This window comes from Octopus bimaculoides, chromosome 3 (assembly GCF_046866305.1).
Source record: "Octopus bimaculoides isolate indiv1 chromosome 3, ASM4686630v1, whole genome shotgun sequence".
Taxonomy (NCBI): domain Eukaryota; kingdom Metazoa; phylum Mollusca; class Cephalopoda; order Octopoda; family Octopodidae; genus Octopus; species Octopus bimaculoides.
The window spans coordinates 72,401,134-72,418,633 of record NC_142930.1 but is presented as its reverse complement, the minus strand read 5'-3'; positions in this window follow the sequence as shown (position 1 = coordinate 72,418,633).

Sequence of the window (17,500 nt, the reverse complement as noted above, 5' to 3'; positions counted from 1 at the left end):
TTAAGGACAGCTTGCTGCTGGCATCTAAGAAAACATAGCAGCTACAGGTTTTAGCCACTACACTATATGAAAGTACTAATATACTGACTTACGTTTATTTGGTTATTTAACCTGCAGCATTATATAACGTATCGTCTGGCAGTAAGTATCAGAAGAGTGATAATTTGCCGGAAGAATTTGTCTCTACAGATGCCAGATTTATATTTCTGTCTTCTTCAGCGAAACCACTGTTTGTTTGAATATCTGGAATTCAACATAAACTGACAATTGAATATCTGGAATTCAGCATAGCCAACAATTTAGCTCCCTGTTGTTATATGAAATACCTTTGTTTAAGATATCACATATTCGACATGTGTTCCCACAGTTTTCTAAATAATTAGAACAAAGAGCTGAAGTTTCTCTTCTTGCAAATGATGATAGTATCAGCAATTAAAAGTATTTATGGGAACCGTGCAAAATTCTATTGATATCTTCTAGGGACACTTATTCTTGCTTTATAAACCAGCACTCTGATAATACACTATTCATGAAACAGTTCAATGGTTTTTCTTGTGATAGAAAGTCTCTGAGTGTATATTTTCGGTGGTGATATAAAATCTGAGAAACAATTTAATCTAGGTAAGAAGAGCTAATTTTAACGATAATAGCGTAGAAGGCATGGACACATCTTGTGCTGATGTGAAATGACATGCAGTTACATATATTGGTTATGAACACGAAATTGAACGGGAAAGGGCATTATTAATATGTACAGCAATGGAAACATTCACGTATGCCAATATATTCATACATACGTACACACACACACACACACACAAATATATATGTATGTATGTTTATGTCTATTAAAATGAATGTGTGTATGTATTTATATATATATATATATATATATATATATATATATGCGTATGTTAATTTCATGTTTTATATATATATTGTTAATATACTTGTCATATATACATGCTTTCACATACATGCACCAGAAACACACACACACACACACACACACACACACACACACACACACACACACATAAATAGAAACAAGTCGATGCTCCGATTAGTTTACATATAAGCATGTCGTTCACCGTTCAATTCACTGTTATATAATCGATATATATAATTTCGTCGATGAACTTGCTAACCGAATACAAATTGAAATTAAATTCCTTCACAATGACCTGGGCAAACAGCATGATGTCACCATTATCAATACGATATACAACAAGTACGAATCATATGGTCTAAAGTAGAGTGGGGTATACACACACACACACACACACACACACACACACACACAAACACACACACACAAACACACACACACACACACGCACACACACACAAACAAACAAACACACACACACACACACACACACACACACAGGTTTCTTTTATACGTCTCGGCCCAAAGGCTGTGGCCATGCTGGGGCACCGTTTTGAAATGGCGTTGAATAGCTATGGGCACTTGAATCCCAATTTATTGCTGTGCATGTGCCTCGTCCTAGATGGGATAGCAGGGACCTTTAGGGAAGTGCAGTAACGACCTGTTTGGTGACTGGTATAACTCTCAATGCCAAAGGTTGGTATCAAACCCTGAGGAATGTATGTATGTTCGGACTCCCAATCATGAGGTAGTGAGTTCGATTCCCGGACCAGGCTGTGTGTTGTGTTCTATAGTTTTGGGCTAACCAAAACCTTGTGAGCGTATATTGTAGGCGAAGACACTTTATTTCACATTGCTTCAGTTCACTCAGCTGTAGAAATGAGTTGCAACATCACTGGTGCCAAGCTGTTTCAGCCTTTGCCTTTGACTTGGACAACATTGGTGGCATGGAGCGGCGGAGGCTGGGGTGTATGGGCGTCTGATGGTCTTTCATAAACAACCTTGCCTGGACTTGTGCTTTGGAAAGGAACTTTCTAGGTGCAATCCCATGGTCATTCATGACTGAAGGAGGTCTTTACTCTTTACCCTGACACCTCCCTCTATTACAATTGTATTATGATGATCTATGAATTACGCACAAATAAAGAAGTAGGAAATTTCATGGAATTTCTATACATTTCCCTAGTTATACGCTATTACAAATCAACACCTCTATACTGCAGATATGTAGAATACACGCAACCCCCACCGCACCCCTGCTCCAATATATTACATATTAACAAGCATCTACGTATTTTTATCTTTTACTTTTTGTCAGTCACTGAACTGCGGCCCTGTTAGGGCACCATTTTCAAGGAATTAGGCAAATATTGAAGTTTGGTCCCTTGCCGAACCGCTAAGTTGCGGGGATCAAACATAAACACACACATGCACACACAATACACAACACACACATATACATATCATACATACAAACATACATATAAACATACAAACATACATACATACATACATACATACATAGAGATAGACCCCCCCCCCACTTCGGTCATGAATGACCATGGGATAGCACCTACAAAGTTCCCCTCCTAGGCACATGTCCGGAAAAGGTTGTTTATGGAAGACAAGCAATCGCCCATGCATACCTGCTTCTCTCCACACCACCCATCTTGTCCAAGGAAAAGGCAAGGGCCGATACAGCTTGGCACCTGTGACATCGCAAATCAATTCTACAGCTGAAGGAACTGGAACAACGTGAAATAAAGAGCCTTCGCCTACAACATACGCTCACAAGTTAGCCAAACCTATAGCAGAAAACATTTGCCTAAATTGTTATGCAGCTCCCTCAAATATATCCTTACTCTCATGCGAAAAAGAGTTGGTTCCCAAATTAAATGATGAGACAGTAGGTTCCGAAATTAAGTGATGATGTTCACGCCTGCAACGCATTCAATTATTGATCTGTTCAAATACTGGTGGGAAATGTATAAAAATAAAACCATACACAAAACATTTCTAACAACAATATTTCTATGTACTCATTTCATAATGTGACTGTAGCATTCTAATGTGCGTGTGTGTATTTTTTAATATATATATATATAAATATATATGAAGGCGGCGAGCTAGCAGAATTGTTATCACACCGGATGGAATACTTAGTGGCATATCAAGCGTCGTCACGTTCTGACTTCGAATTTATCTTTCATCCTTTCGGGGGTCGATAAAATTAGTACCCGTTTAATCCTGAAGTCGATGCAATCGGCTTAACCCGCTCCTCGAAATTGCTGGCTTTGTGCCAAACACAGATACAAAGACACAGACATATATGCATAACGACGGGCTTAAACGTACTTCAGTTTCCGGCCACCAGAGCCATTCAGAAGACTTTAATCGACCCGAGGCCATAGTTGAGCACACTTGCCCAATGTGTCACGAACTGGAACTGAACCCAAAACCATATGGTTTGGGACCAAGATTCTTACTACATACCCACGCCTAGATACATACATACATATATATATATATGTGTGTGTGTGTGTGTATGTATATATATATACACACACACACACAAACACACAAATGTATATACTGTGGAAAAAGAGAGAGCGAACAAGCAAAAGAGAGAGAAGGAGAGAGAGAGAGAGACGCGGGGAGAGAAATACATTAAGAACACATACCAGTGGGATGCGATAGACACCCGCTACGTTTGTGTCTGCGTTAAACATTTTCCCAACCGACTTCAATTAGGCATAAGATAATGTTTTCAGAAGTGGTATTTGTCTTCATTGTCTACAAACTCACTCACTCACTCACTCACTCATTCTCTCTCTTTCTCTCTCTCTCTCTCTCTCTCTCTCTCTCTCTCTCTCTCTCTCTCTCTCTCTCTTCTCTCTCCCCTCCCTCCCTCTCTCTCTCTCTCTCTCTCACACACACGCACAAACACATATGCACACATACAGACAGACACAAATACGTGCACAGTCACCCCATCACATATATTATGAATCTTTGTATGTAAATATGTATATACGTATATATATATATATATATGTATGTATGTATATATGTATGTATGTCTGTATGTATGTATTATCCATCTATCTATCTATCTATCTATCTAACCATCCATCCACCCATCTATCTATCTGTCAGTTTGTCCATCATCCATCTATCCATCCATCCGTTTGTCCGTCTGTCTGTCTATCCATCTGTCTATCCATCTGTCTATCTACCTGGCTGTCTGTCTCTCTATATTTATATGTATAGGGTCATCCCCAAAATAATGCGTTTTTTTCTTTTTTTCAATTGCATGAGCTAAACATCGGAGGGGAACGGGATAAACTACCTGCGTCAACTTACTATAAAAGCAGGTAATAATTTCATCTTGTGCTTATTCTCTGTGCAAGTTTGAAGAATGCAGTTCGATTTTAACAGTTATTTTTTCAATGCTATAATGGAAGTGACAAAAGAGTATATTCGGAATATTTTGCCTTACGAGTTCAATAAAGGCAGCAACGCAACGAAACGTGCGAGGGGAATTAATGCAGGATCGGACAATAAGCGTAAGCAAGTGTCAACGGTGGTTCCAGAAATTCCGAGCCGGAAACTACTGCCTAGAAGACGAGCCTCGTCCTGGAAAATCTATAGAGCTCGACGAGGACGTCTTGCAAACTCTGGTGGAACAAAATCCCATCATAACTGTTGAGGAACTAGCAGAGAGCTTGGATATGATCATTCAACCATTCATCGACATCTGCATGCCATCGGAAAAGTCATCAAATTGAGTCAATGGGTTCCTCACAAACTTATCGAGTCTGATCGCCCGCAGAGAGTGACTGTGTGCACTTCTTTGCTGTCACATCTCACGAATGAACTTTTTTAAGGCTGAATAGTAACTGATGATGAGAAATAGGTTCCCTATAAAGATGTCAAGCGCCGAAGACAATAAGTAAGGAAAGGAGAAACACCGGCACCTCAGGCTAAAGAAGGTCTTCACCCACGTAAGGTATTGTTATCTATTTGGTGGGATACGAAAGGTTTAATCCACTTTGAACTTTTAAACCCAAACCAAACGATTACAAAGGAGAGCTACTGCAAGCAGCTTGAGCGGCTTAAGTTTAAAAAACCGCATTATTTATGGGATGGTCCAATATATATATTCTTTTATTCTTTTACTTGTTTCAGTCATTTTGACTGCGGCCATGATGGAGCACGACTTTGAAAGATTCTAGCTGAACAAGTCGATCCCAGGACTTTTTTTTATGGCTGGTACTTATTCTATTGTTTTCTTTTTCCGAACCACTAAGTTACGGGGACGTAAACATCACGAGGTTCTGGATATATTCCAGGCCTGCGTTTGCAATCAAGTCATCGATGTAAATGTGGCTACGTTTTCCTCTTTTTACATCTCCATGAAGTGGGTTCGACAAGACTGATGAAGAGGCTACCTGCTCAGAGTGGCGCAAGCAGAGATCAGATTATCGCAGCCGTATTTGCTTGATCTTCTTGCCAACTTTCGGCGGGTCTCTATAAAGGTATTCATTACTCTTATGTTGCTGCCATTTCACATTTAGAGTCATTCGTAGCATCCTTGTGTAGCATCCATTTAGCCCGCTTGGTAATTTCTTTGTCAGAGTCCATCTTTCACTGCACTGATTCGATGCCTCTGTTACAGATTCATTTTAGTTATTTCCCATAGCTCTTTTTATTGAAATTATGGAAACGATTAAAAATTTTCCAAAGTTGTTCTCTGTAAGGAAAGCCTTTGTCAATTGTTCAAAACAGATTCTTTTAGATTATGTAATGTTGATGAGGTACAACTAAACAGAAGCATGTCCGCAAACGTGTTCTTGACTGCAATCAGTATCAGCATTTTACACCAAATTATGTAAATTAGTTCTGCAAAATTTATTCCTAATTTTTTTTTGTACAGAGGCGATAATGATTTATGCCAGGTTTTTTTTTCTTTCTTCAAATAAGAGGTAAATTTCACTTGAGAATTTTATGTACGTCGACTCTTTTCGAAACGATTCGTCTATTCAAGTTATTTCCCTTAGATTATTTCATTTTTTTTTTACACTATATATGTGTAAGTGCGTAAACATGTGTGTGTCTGTATGTACATACATACAGAGAGAGAGAGAGAAAGAGAGAGGGAAGGGAGAGAGATTCATAGATAAAAAGACAGGTAGAGAGAGAGAAAAAAGAGAAGCGGCGACAGGGGGAGAAAGAGAGAGAGAAGGGAGGAGAGAGAGGGAGACCGAGGGAAAGAAAGACAGATAGATATGAATATATACCTACACAGCAATAACATACGCGTTGTGTGTATGCGTGTGTAGACGTGTTGATGTGAACCACATTATTAAACTGTACGATGAAGTGTACGTAGATAGGAATCAGATTGAGACATAAATTTTATGGTCTTCATTTGTTAAACAAGCTATAAATTTAATAATCAATATTTAGAATAATAACACATAAATACAGATTTGTTATCAAATGTGAGATATAAAGACGCTATATTGTAGGAATAAATAACTCACGGAATACTAGATATTGATTTGCGAACAGGTTAGATGCAATTTCAGACAACACAAATTGAATACCAATTAAATTGGTAGCTTTTCCTTTCCATCCACGTAGCATCGTGAATAGCTAGCTCTATTTCTTCCCCCACACTAACCTCGGTCTTCTGCTATCAAAATTCTTTTCTTCTTTCGGCCTCTTTCCTAACCCCGGTTCTCTGCGCTCTTCGACTTCACCATTAATAAAGAGCAGTGAAATTATTATATGATACTGGCAATTTTGGCAACATTCGGCATTTCCTTTCTATTTTATGCTTTCATATTATATATACTTATAAGAGTGTGGGTGCATGCTAATGAGTATGTTCAAGTTGGTAATAATTCACACACTCATACACACACACGCGCGCACGCCCACACGCATGCACACATAAATTCTAAGTGTGTATGCACACACACACACACACATATATATATATATATATATATATATGCATGTATGCATATATGTATACATATGTATGTGTGTGTGTGTATGCACATACGCACGCGCGCACACACAGAAACACACACACAATCGTGTGTGCATGCATATTTTATATACTGCAGCTCACAGTTTCATCAGCGCTCAAATCTATGAACCACTGCAATATACACAAGTAGTTGGAACACTTCTATGCCTATATCTCCACATCCATTCACATGTGCCAACATCTACTTTGTGAAGGGAATGATAACTCCTATCAATTACGGGACTGGTGGTATGGTTTATATAGATAGCATTTCATTGAATATTGCTTATGCCCATCCTTCGCCTCCGCCAGACGTACAGCTTTCGCTCCCACCTCAGCCCATGAGAGGATGATTAGCAATCACAAAGAATATGCACATACAAATGTAAAGATATAAATATATATGCATACATTATAAGAAAATGAAACACGAATAAACTTCATTAGCCCACGGCTGTTTCTGCTATAAGATGCAATGGACTCATAGTTGAGTGCCTGAGTAATATCTTATAGCTTCATCGGAGCCTCGAATAATAGGCATGTTTGACATATCACATTCATGATATATCAAAGATTAACCTTTCCCTTGAGAGTTACAAAATATTTCAGCCATAAATAATTTGTAACCTTCTACAGGGCTATGGGACGCCCGTACTACAATACTGTTTCCATATCTGAGACGGTGCTTTTATCTAAAAAAAAAGGATTAAGATGAAGTCGTTCAAAAATATACTGTATCCTCTGCTTCCTGTTACTTCTAGAGTAGCCTCTGCTCCTTAGAGCTAGCTAAGCTCATCTCATCTTCAATGAGGAGCTACCAACATGTTCGTCGCTCCTTCTTTAGTTAATCATATTGCATCCATTCCAAACTTGCACATCTCTGGAATCTTTTCTTCTACCGGCTTTTTTTGCAGCCATAGACCTACGACAGTTCAAGCAGAAATTTAGTGGCATTGATCACAAAGGTGTCAGTGACATTGCGATGGCAAAGTCTCTTACCCCAGACCAAATCTGTAAATAGGATACATACCCTCATTCATACACATACATACAGTCACAAATACATACATACATGCATGCATACATACATACATACATACATACATACATACATACATATTCGGCAGAAATATAGAAAAAAGTTGGAATTGCAGAAACAAGATAGTTGCAGCATAGCACCACGTCTTTCTATTTCAAATTTTGAAAATGAAGAAAATTTGTGAAACCGGTTAAGTCTTTAGAAACTTTTAAATAAAAAAATCTAAATGAATACCAGTATATTTTCAACTTCTTGATGTGTGTGTGTGTGTGTGTGTACAAGATCCACATATGTTTGGCAGACTTTACATGCAACCAGCAGCTGTCCAACATTGTCATCATACTTCCACATTCTTTCGTGGTATACCATCGTGTTTGAGACATTTTACAATAACAAAGTACAATAACAACAGCTATAGTTCCGACGATAGTTGAAAATATTTTCCAAAGTAATTGAAGCTGGTTGTCACCGCTTCTGTCCAGGATACATTTCTCCTGAATCATTTATCATCATCATCATCATCATCATCGTCATCATCATCATCATCATCATCATCATCATCATCATCATCATTATCATCATCATCATTATTATTATTATTACTGGTATTGTAACCGTCTTGAGATGCTGCATCTTTTCGATTTCGATTAGCAGATCTGTATATTTTCTGAGCTTATCAAATTCTTTTGCCGAGATATTATGATCAAAGAGTATGCTCATGTCAATCAATAAACAGACTTTATTGTTTTTATCTTTTTCAACAATATCTGGTTTATTTGCCTAGATTGTCCAATCTAGATTTGCCTAGATTGTCCAATCTTTGGGACTGGGAAGTCCCAAAGACTAGTTACATTTTCTCCTTCAGTTACAGCCTCAGAATGGTGCTTGTACCATTTGTCAGCAGTTTTGATTTTGTAATGCCGATACATTATCCAATGTAGTTATTGGCCAACTCTGTCATGTCTTGATTTCTACTCTATTTGTGATAAAACCTTACATCCGGAGATTAGGTGTTATCGGCACTTTCAGGCCTTGTTCCTACCGTAGAAGGATTATTATTATTATTATTATTATTATTATTATTATTATTATTATTATTATTATGGTAGCGAGTTGGCACGCCGGGTGAATTACTTAATTATAAGGCCGGCTTTGCCTTTCATCCTTTCAGGGTCGATAAAATAAGTATCACCTGAGTAACGGGTTCAATGTAATCGATTGTCCCCCTCCCCCAAATTGTAGGCCTTATGCCTATAATAGAAAGAATTATTGTTATTATTGAGGCGCATGGCCTGGTGGTCAGCGTGTTGCCCATACGATCGCAAGATCGTAGTTTCAATTCCTAGACCAAGTAGTGCGTTGTGTTCTTGAGCAAAACACTTCGTCTCACGGTGCTGTTGCGATCACTTCGACACCAAACGCCTGGTACACCGTGCACCTGTCTAGGCAACTAGATTCGATGGAGAGAGTGAGCTATAACAAATCACTGTAAACAAACCATTCTTGCAGATCATTTGGCAAAAGCTGAAAACTCATACGTGGTCTTCGATGGAAGAGTCCATCATCATTATTATCATTATTAAGTTGGTCAGCTGGCAGAAACGTTAGCGCGCCGGGCGAAATGTTTAGCGGTATTTTGTCTGCCGCTACTTTCTGAGTTCAAATTCCGCCGAGGTCGACTTTGCCTTTCATCCTTTCGGGGTCGATTAAATAAGTACTAGTTCCGCACTGGGGTCGATATAATCGACTTAATCCGTTTTCTGTCCTTATTTATCCCCTCTATATGTAGTCCCTTGTGGGCAGTAAAAAAATAAGAATCATTAGCGCGCTGGGTGAAATGCTTAGCGGTATTTCGCCTATCGCTACACGCTGAGCTCAAATTCCGCCGAGGTCAACTTTTCTTTTCAGCCTTTCGGGTTCGATATATTAAGTACTAGTTAAACACTGGGGTCGATGTAATCGACTGGTACCCTCCCCCCAAATTTCAGACCTTGTGCCTATAGTAGACAGGATTATTATTACCGTTATTGTAGTTGTTGCTGCTGTTTATCGCCAAACCTGAACGTATTTTGGAAACTCCTTGACTTTGTGCCTTGACTTCCTTTTTAGAATTCTGCTTTTGTGGATTATGTTGTCGTGCAATGTTTTTCTTTAATTATTGGCACTCTTAGGGACTGATCAGCAGCATTTTTTGGGCTTGCCCTAAGGGACAAAAGTTTGGAGGAAATTTTTTCTAAACACAGAAATTTCAAATTTATCTTTATCGTCCTATTAGTATGAGGAGAAAATGGGAGATAGTTTTGAAGGTGAAACCATGTTTTACAATCATCTCCGACTACACAATACTACAAACGTAATCATATTTAATAATCGTATCATCAGTATCTGTACCAGTAACATCAACGGTAACAACCATCACAACAGTAACGACCACACTAGCAGCAACATCAGCACAGCAAGAACAATGTTATGTCAGTCAAATAAGATTTTTGAAAATTAGAAGTAGCAGCAGCTCGTGTATTGCCACCGCCATCACTTCAATAAGAAGCGGTAATGGTAACGACAACGGTTATACTCACAAGAGGAGATAGCAGTGAAAACTCAGTAAAAGGTATTACTTTTGCCAAAATCACAAACATGTTCAATTTCATCCTTTTAAACAAAAATTATGTGGCACTTTGTCGCTAACGACGACGGAGGACCCAAGTTGAGCAGACCATCGGAACAGCCTGCTCGTCAAATTAACATGCAAGTGGCTGAGCACTCCACAGACACGCGTACAAGAGGAGATTCAGCGTGACATTCATTTTTGCCAGCTGATTGAACCGGAGCAACGCAAAATAAAGCATCTTGCTAAAGGACACAACACGTCGCTGGGGATCGAACTTTTAAACCTTACGAATGTAAGCCGATTACTCTAACCACTAAGTCATGCGCCTTCACTAATAATCATGTATATTTAAAAGAAGCAGAGAAACATATCTTATCCCAACACTTTTTATACCAAACAGAAAGGAAAACGTTTTTATATTTTTGTATATCGACGAAAAGACACAAATTAGAGTGTACGCCCTCAGACCAAACTAAACTCTGCTTAAGGAACATACGTTAAGACATCAGTTATGTGCGACATGCCCACAAATGCGGATACATCTGGTTATTTTCCACCCAGGAACCTTGGCTGAGAAGCACCCCATAGTTCCACAAAAACTGAAGATTTCATAATGATACTGATGTGAAGGAGAAGGACCTCAGTATAGCTTTAATATATCACCAAAACTATACATGTAGTGGGTGGTGAAATGTGTGACTTTGGATTACTCGAGCATTTTGACAGAAAAAAAAAAGACTCTAAAAGAAAACTGTCGGGATGGGGTTGGAGATCTTGATTCAGGTGAAACCTGGGGTACGAGACAAAATCCTCAACCTAATAGAGATCCCTGAAAAACAGCAGCAGGTAAGTGTTCCTGAATCCCATTCTATATGATCGAGTATCGTGTCATTTTATTGAGCATATTCTATACACTACATTTCTATGTCATGATAAACATGTAATATATCGGCATTAGTTGCATGTAATAGCGTAATATTCTTTCCTATTTTATGACCTTTACTGACGTATTTCTTTAATATGGAATACATTTAATTTTTCTACATCAGCTGAGAGTAGTAACAGACAAGGCTATAGTTTATCACTGAATCTTGTTTCTCTACAAGTTAGAAGTGAACTACCCCTCTGACTGGTTTATAACAACTAACTTGTCATTTTGACCTTTAATTTTGCAAACCTTCCCAGTCCGCTGAGAACAAAATGATTTTGGAAGTCTGGAAGCCTGGAAGCCTGGAAGCCTGGAAGCCTGGAAGCCTGGAGATCAATGTAAGCCCGATAAACATATGCATGTAAGGAACCAGATGCCAGGTGTGAAGGATTGTAAAGGAGTGGCGTTTGCTAAAGTTGTCCAATGACTACCTTGTAGTGTTTAAATTAATTATATTCTATCTGCCACTCAAAATACATTTCATGCAACCCCTACGCTATCTCTACAAAATCATTTACTAAGGAACAGAATCTATTTGATCTTCTAATTATTGATTAACAGCATATGGCGACAGTAATTAAGAAATTTAGTGATTTCTTGTGCCATATCACTGAATTTTCCTTTCTGTCACTCATTTTGTGCTAGCCTTTAAGAGCTAACAATAAATTTCTCTCTTTTAACCCTTTGTGGGCTGTTGGGTTGGAATTACACAAAAGGCCGTTGAGGTCTTCTTTTATTTTTGCGCATTTCCGTACTATCCAGAAAGTAACATTTGTTTAATCTTCTATATATGTTTGAGTGCATGATACAGAACAAGGATTGTAGCACTTTTTAATATAGTTTTATAAACTATACATATAGCACTAAATATAATGTAAAACCAAATTATTTAGTATATCAATTCATACCAGTACAAATACGAAGAAAATTGACTTATAGTTCATCAGAAAATCTGAAAAAAGAACAGATAAAAATAATTTCACAGAAGGCCAATGACTAGTAGTGTTCAAATTTATTATATTATATCTGCCACTGAAAGTTTTTAACTCAAAATATTTATGTGTCTACATAAACTATTGACAATAAAAGTCATGAGATATAAAATCATTTAAATAAATAATGTAAAAGTTGCATCACTTTTAAAATTTGCTGGGGTCACAAGGGACCCCGCCGGCCCACGAAGTGTTAAGTTATTTCAGTACTTCTGGTTCCCTTACTCTTAATTTGATGAAGTCTTCTTCTACGTACGGTACTTGCACAGATTTTACGTTTGGTCCTACCCCATGTTTCAATTTCATTGATATTGATTTTCGTTCATACGTCAAATGCTTCATACAGCTTCCGGCTTAGCTTAGTCATGTTTATTTTTGATCACTGCCCTTGCATCAGTAAACCCTTTTGAAGTCTCACTCTCAATTACTTTCTCTCTCTCTCTTGCCCTCTTTCTTCTCACGCCACAAAAATCATTCTGTTGCTTTGATATATTGTTTCACCCACATCTTCAAAGCACTACAAAATGAAACACTGTCTGTTCTTTCTGATTACAAGCAAGACGCATAGGAAAAAGACGAAAAAATAATAATAAAGGATTAAGAGCGGGAAAGAGCTACTTAGTTTTGTGGTGCCGATCTATTTCTGCTTTAAGTATTTCTCACGAGTAATGCTGGAACATCACAGGCAACATTATCATCCGATCGGATTTTAACTATTAAAGAAGGAGTTGACTCTTTTCATCGTTGATAAGACATGTAGCCCTTTATTCTTTTATCATGGCTCTGTTTTTCTTTTCCAAGTCGCTGGTCCCTGTTTAGATTGTTTAAAATTTTACCAGATGGTATAGTCACAGTGTTTGATGAGAAAAAAAGTCTTCAGTGTAAATCAAATAAACTTTCGCAAACAAACGCATTAGCATCAACTTGAAAAAGATTAAGACATTAAAAATGAGGTAGCTTATAAAAAGGAAAGACAAAACAACATATTTTGAATTATTCTGAGGGAAACTTAGACAACGAAGTAACAACGGTTGGAAGTTGAATCGCATTATTTTCATTAAAAAAAAAATTGAAATCTTGGTACAGAAAATAAGAAATTCATGTCATGTCTGGTCTAATTTCCGTTTTAAGATTACTTACTTACTAACTTACCTCCTCCTCCTGTCCCTCCTCTTCCTGCTACTGCCGTTGTGCCAATAAACAAATATTGGTCGGAAAAGACAGGAATAAAAATGGAAATAGAGCATATATCTAACAAACATTACTTGACAGTGGAAGTAGTCTCCGAAAACTCTAGACTTGAAAGGAAAGTACCACCTTATTTCACGAGACGTGTACAGCTGGTATATTAATAACACCCCTTGCAACAAGCTGAGTATGTTAGTTGTGATGGTAATGATAATAATTATTGCTTTATTGGAACATTCTTATAAGTATTATTGAACTTACTCAAAAGTATTCATATGCATTGAGAAATACATAATGATATACGAAGAGTTACCCGAGGAGTACCATAGAAATCGAAAGTTTGCAATGTTATTTTATTCACTTAGTTTTACGTGTTTACACTTTCATCGCCTCGAAAGTATTCTCCATTTGAAGCAATGCGTTGCAAAATTGTAGAAAATTAAAGAAAGGATTAATAATTTGTCGAGTTAAGTCACAGGCTTAAGGAAAGATAGTCTGATCTTTGTTGCTGGCAAGAGATAATTATGTAAATACATATTGTTTGGTCTGTTCAGATGTCATCTGAAATTGCCTTCAAATAAGAAATTACAATTTTAGTACATATTGGTCAAAGAATGCTGTTTTTATAGCCTATGATCTGCGCCAGGCCATTAGAAGAAAATCACCGCTATTCAAAAACAGAAAAATATAAAAAGAAGAAAGAAAATGAAGACAAGGGAAGACCCCGAATTACAAAGCTTCAAAATAGTAAAACAAAGGGAAAACAGAACGCACAACTGATTGAGAATTATGGGAGATAACTGCTACAAATATGTACGGGATAAACTCACTACCTGACAGACGTATATTTTGTAAATGTGTGTACGAGGGTGTATTACATATGTGTATATACACATGAGTCACATACTAACAAATATGCATGTATATGGTTGTGTATATATGTGTGTGTGTGTGTGTGTGTGTGTGTGTGTGTGTGTGTGCATATATGTTTGTGTGTATTCATGTATATATGTATTTGTGCGCATATTCACATATAGGACATCTGTATAGGTATATATAAATGTGCATATATAAATATGGTGTGTATTTGTAAAGGTGTATGAGTGCATATCTTTAAAAAAGGCTTCAAAAACACTGAATCGACGGGAATTACCACATATGATTCGAAACAGCAACCTTTTGTTTGGACAGCTGTTGATTTAGCGTTGTCTTAAACATCTGTCTTTGTCATAACACACCGTTTGGCAATCAGTGCAATATCTCTCAGCACGAATTGTATAGAATCTTAGGTTTAACAAGCAATTCAAATATAACAAACTGCAAGATTTTCTTACATAGGGTACAGGGAAATGAGTCGAAGGGAACATGTCACATGCAAAAGAAATTAACTAACTCATTTATAAGTGGGAGTCAAAAGCATGTTCTGTAAATTTGGCTCGTTCTGGGATTTCGCTGACACGTTTTTTCTCTACAATCATGTTGGTATATTTATATAGTATAAAGCCTTATCCCAGTAAAAACGCGACGTGTAGAATTGTAGAATCACTGAGTTCATTGTGTTTCTTTGAAATACTCTTTTGTATATAGTTAGGAGATATTTGGGAAGTTACATTATTGAGCTACCTATTGATGGCCCGGGAGTTCAAATCTATTGCTGATATTTCTTTGAAATTTTCGATAGAAAAACATTAAAAGTAGTTAACTGAATGAATCATATCAATATATGAATGCGCAAACTTAGATCAGAATCCACCAGTCGCGGCTGTTTAGTATTTTATTATAGGATATATAAACTCTGCTTGCAATCATGAAGAAGAGGGGACGTCTGGTGTATGCACAATAAGGCTACTGTTTTGCCGAATGCTTTAGAAGTCCTCTTCACAATCACGAGGCTTCGAGTTTCTTCTCACTACATGTCACCTTGAGCATTTGTCTTTACTATGACTTCGAGCTAAAACAACACTTGTAAGAGAAATTAGATGAAACGGAAATTGTATAAAAGCTCGCCGGATTGTTAGCACCGGTAATTCAATTAACTATCATGGTCAGACTGTGTCTCCTTGATTTTGATTTAGGGTCACGTTAAAAATACAGATATATGTTGAATGCTCAGACACAATACACATACACGCAAAAACAACTTATGGGTACCTCATTTTATCGAGAGTAACTTGAAAATCGTCGTCAAATACGACGGAGCTCCATTATACCACATACTATATCTCGATAAATTCCTTTTATACATGATATTAACCACTAGGTGAACATCATCATCTTCTACCGCGTGGTAGGAAATGTAAGTTTGTGTTGGCATATTAATGTATTGAATATTAAGAGGCTAACTAAATATAAATATACAACTGAAAAACAAATTTTAATGTGCGTGTATGAGCATGTGTGTGTGTGTGTGTGTGTGTGTGTGTGTGTGTGTGTGTGTGTGTGTGTGCAATAGTAGAGGAAATTAAATACAAATTTCTTATATTGTTAGCCACCCCCCACCGCGGTCTTATAGGAGTGGGATATATTTGATTCATACCAATAGTATATTTAGGTTAAAATGAAGGCGGACAGTTGGCTGAAACATTATCATACCTGACAAAATGCATTGTAGCATTTCTTCCGGCTTTACGTTCTAAGTTTAAATTCCGCCGAGTACGACCCTGCTTTTCATGATTTCGGCGTCTATAAAACAAGTCCCAGTAGACAACTGGGATCTACGGTCGTAGCCAAAAATTTGGAACATTTTTTTTAAAATTAAAATTGTTATACCCATGTACGATTCGATTCAAATACATCCAACGTATATATTTGGGCATTTAATATAACAAATCTTTAATTTTCAGACCTATGTTCCAAGATTTTGGCCACCACTCTATGTAATCGACTAGCCAACTCCAACGAAATTTCACGTCTTGTGCCTATTACAGCATACTTAGATGACATTTGTAAGTATTCTCAAGCCCCCACCAAAAACAGGTAAAAACGATACGCACATACACACCCTTGCATTTGTGTGTATGTTTGTGTGTGTGCATGTGTGAGTGCGCGTATGTGTTTGTGTGTGTGTGCACGCGCGCTTGGGCAATTACATTTAAATTTCCGGAGAATAGCATTATAGCATTGTGGTTCGGTTTATTGTATGTTTCGTTGGTAGAGATGAATGGAAATATAAAATAAACGAGAGAACGAAATTGACTTGAAATGGTAAAAAGAGAAGTATATACTTAAAAATTTTCTTGGCGTATTAAGTGTTAATGACTAACATTTTGAAGTATTGACGTGTACAGGGAGTTTAGTCTTCTTCACCAGCGATTAAGGTAAATGTACGAAACAAATAACAACTGGAGTAATTTTAATTACATATTTAATATCGACTAGTATAGATTGCGTCGTTTCCAATATATATCTACATGTATAACTGGTTCTTTTCGTGGATGATAGTGACGGAAGAATTGCACGTAGCTAAATTGTATTTGTTTCATGATTTGGCGTTCGAATGACACATGGATGACTAGGAGCCCTTTTCAAGAGTGGTTTACTGACATTTTTAACATGCCTGAAAGGTAGAGTGCCAGGCATAGCATTTCCAATAAAGCATTGCTCCTTTAAAACAATGCACCAAGCTACTCGGTGAACTCAAATGAGCTTTCTTATAATGTGATAGCACAATATCTACTCCAAAATACAAGTTCTCTGCTTCAGTCAATGAATCAAGGTGTGAATCAAGGTGTGATAAACATACAGCTTGAGACTTTTGAAAGACGCTCAACGTAATGGATGATGTGTAAAATATTTTTGAGTCAAGAGATAAAC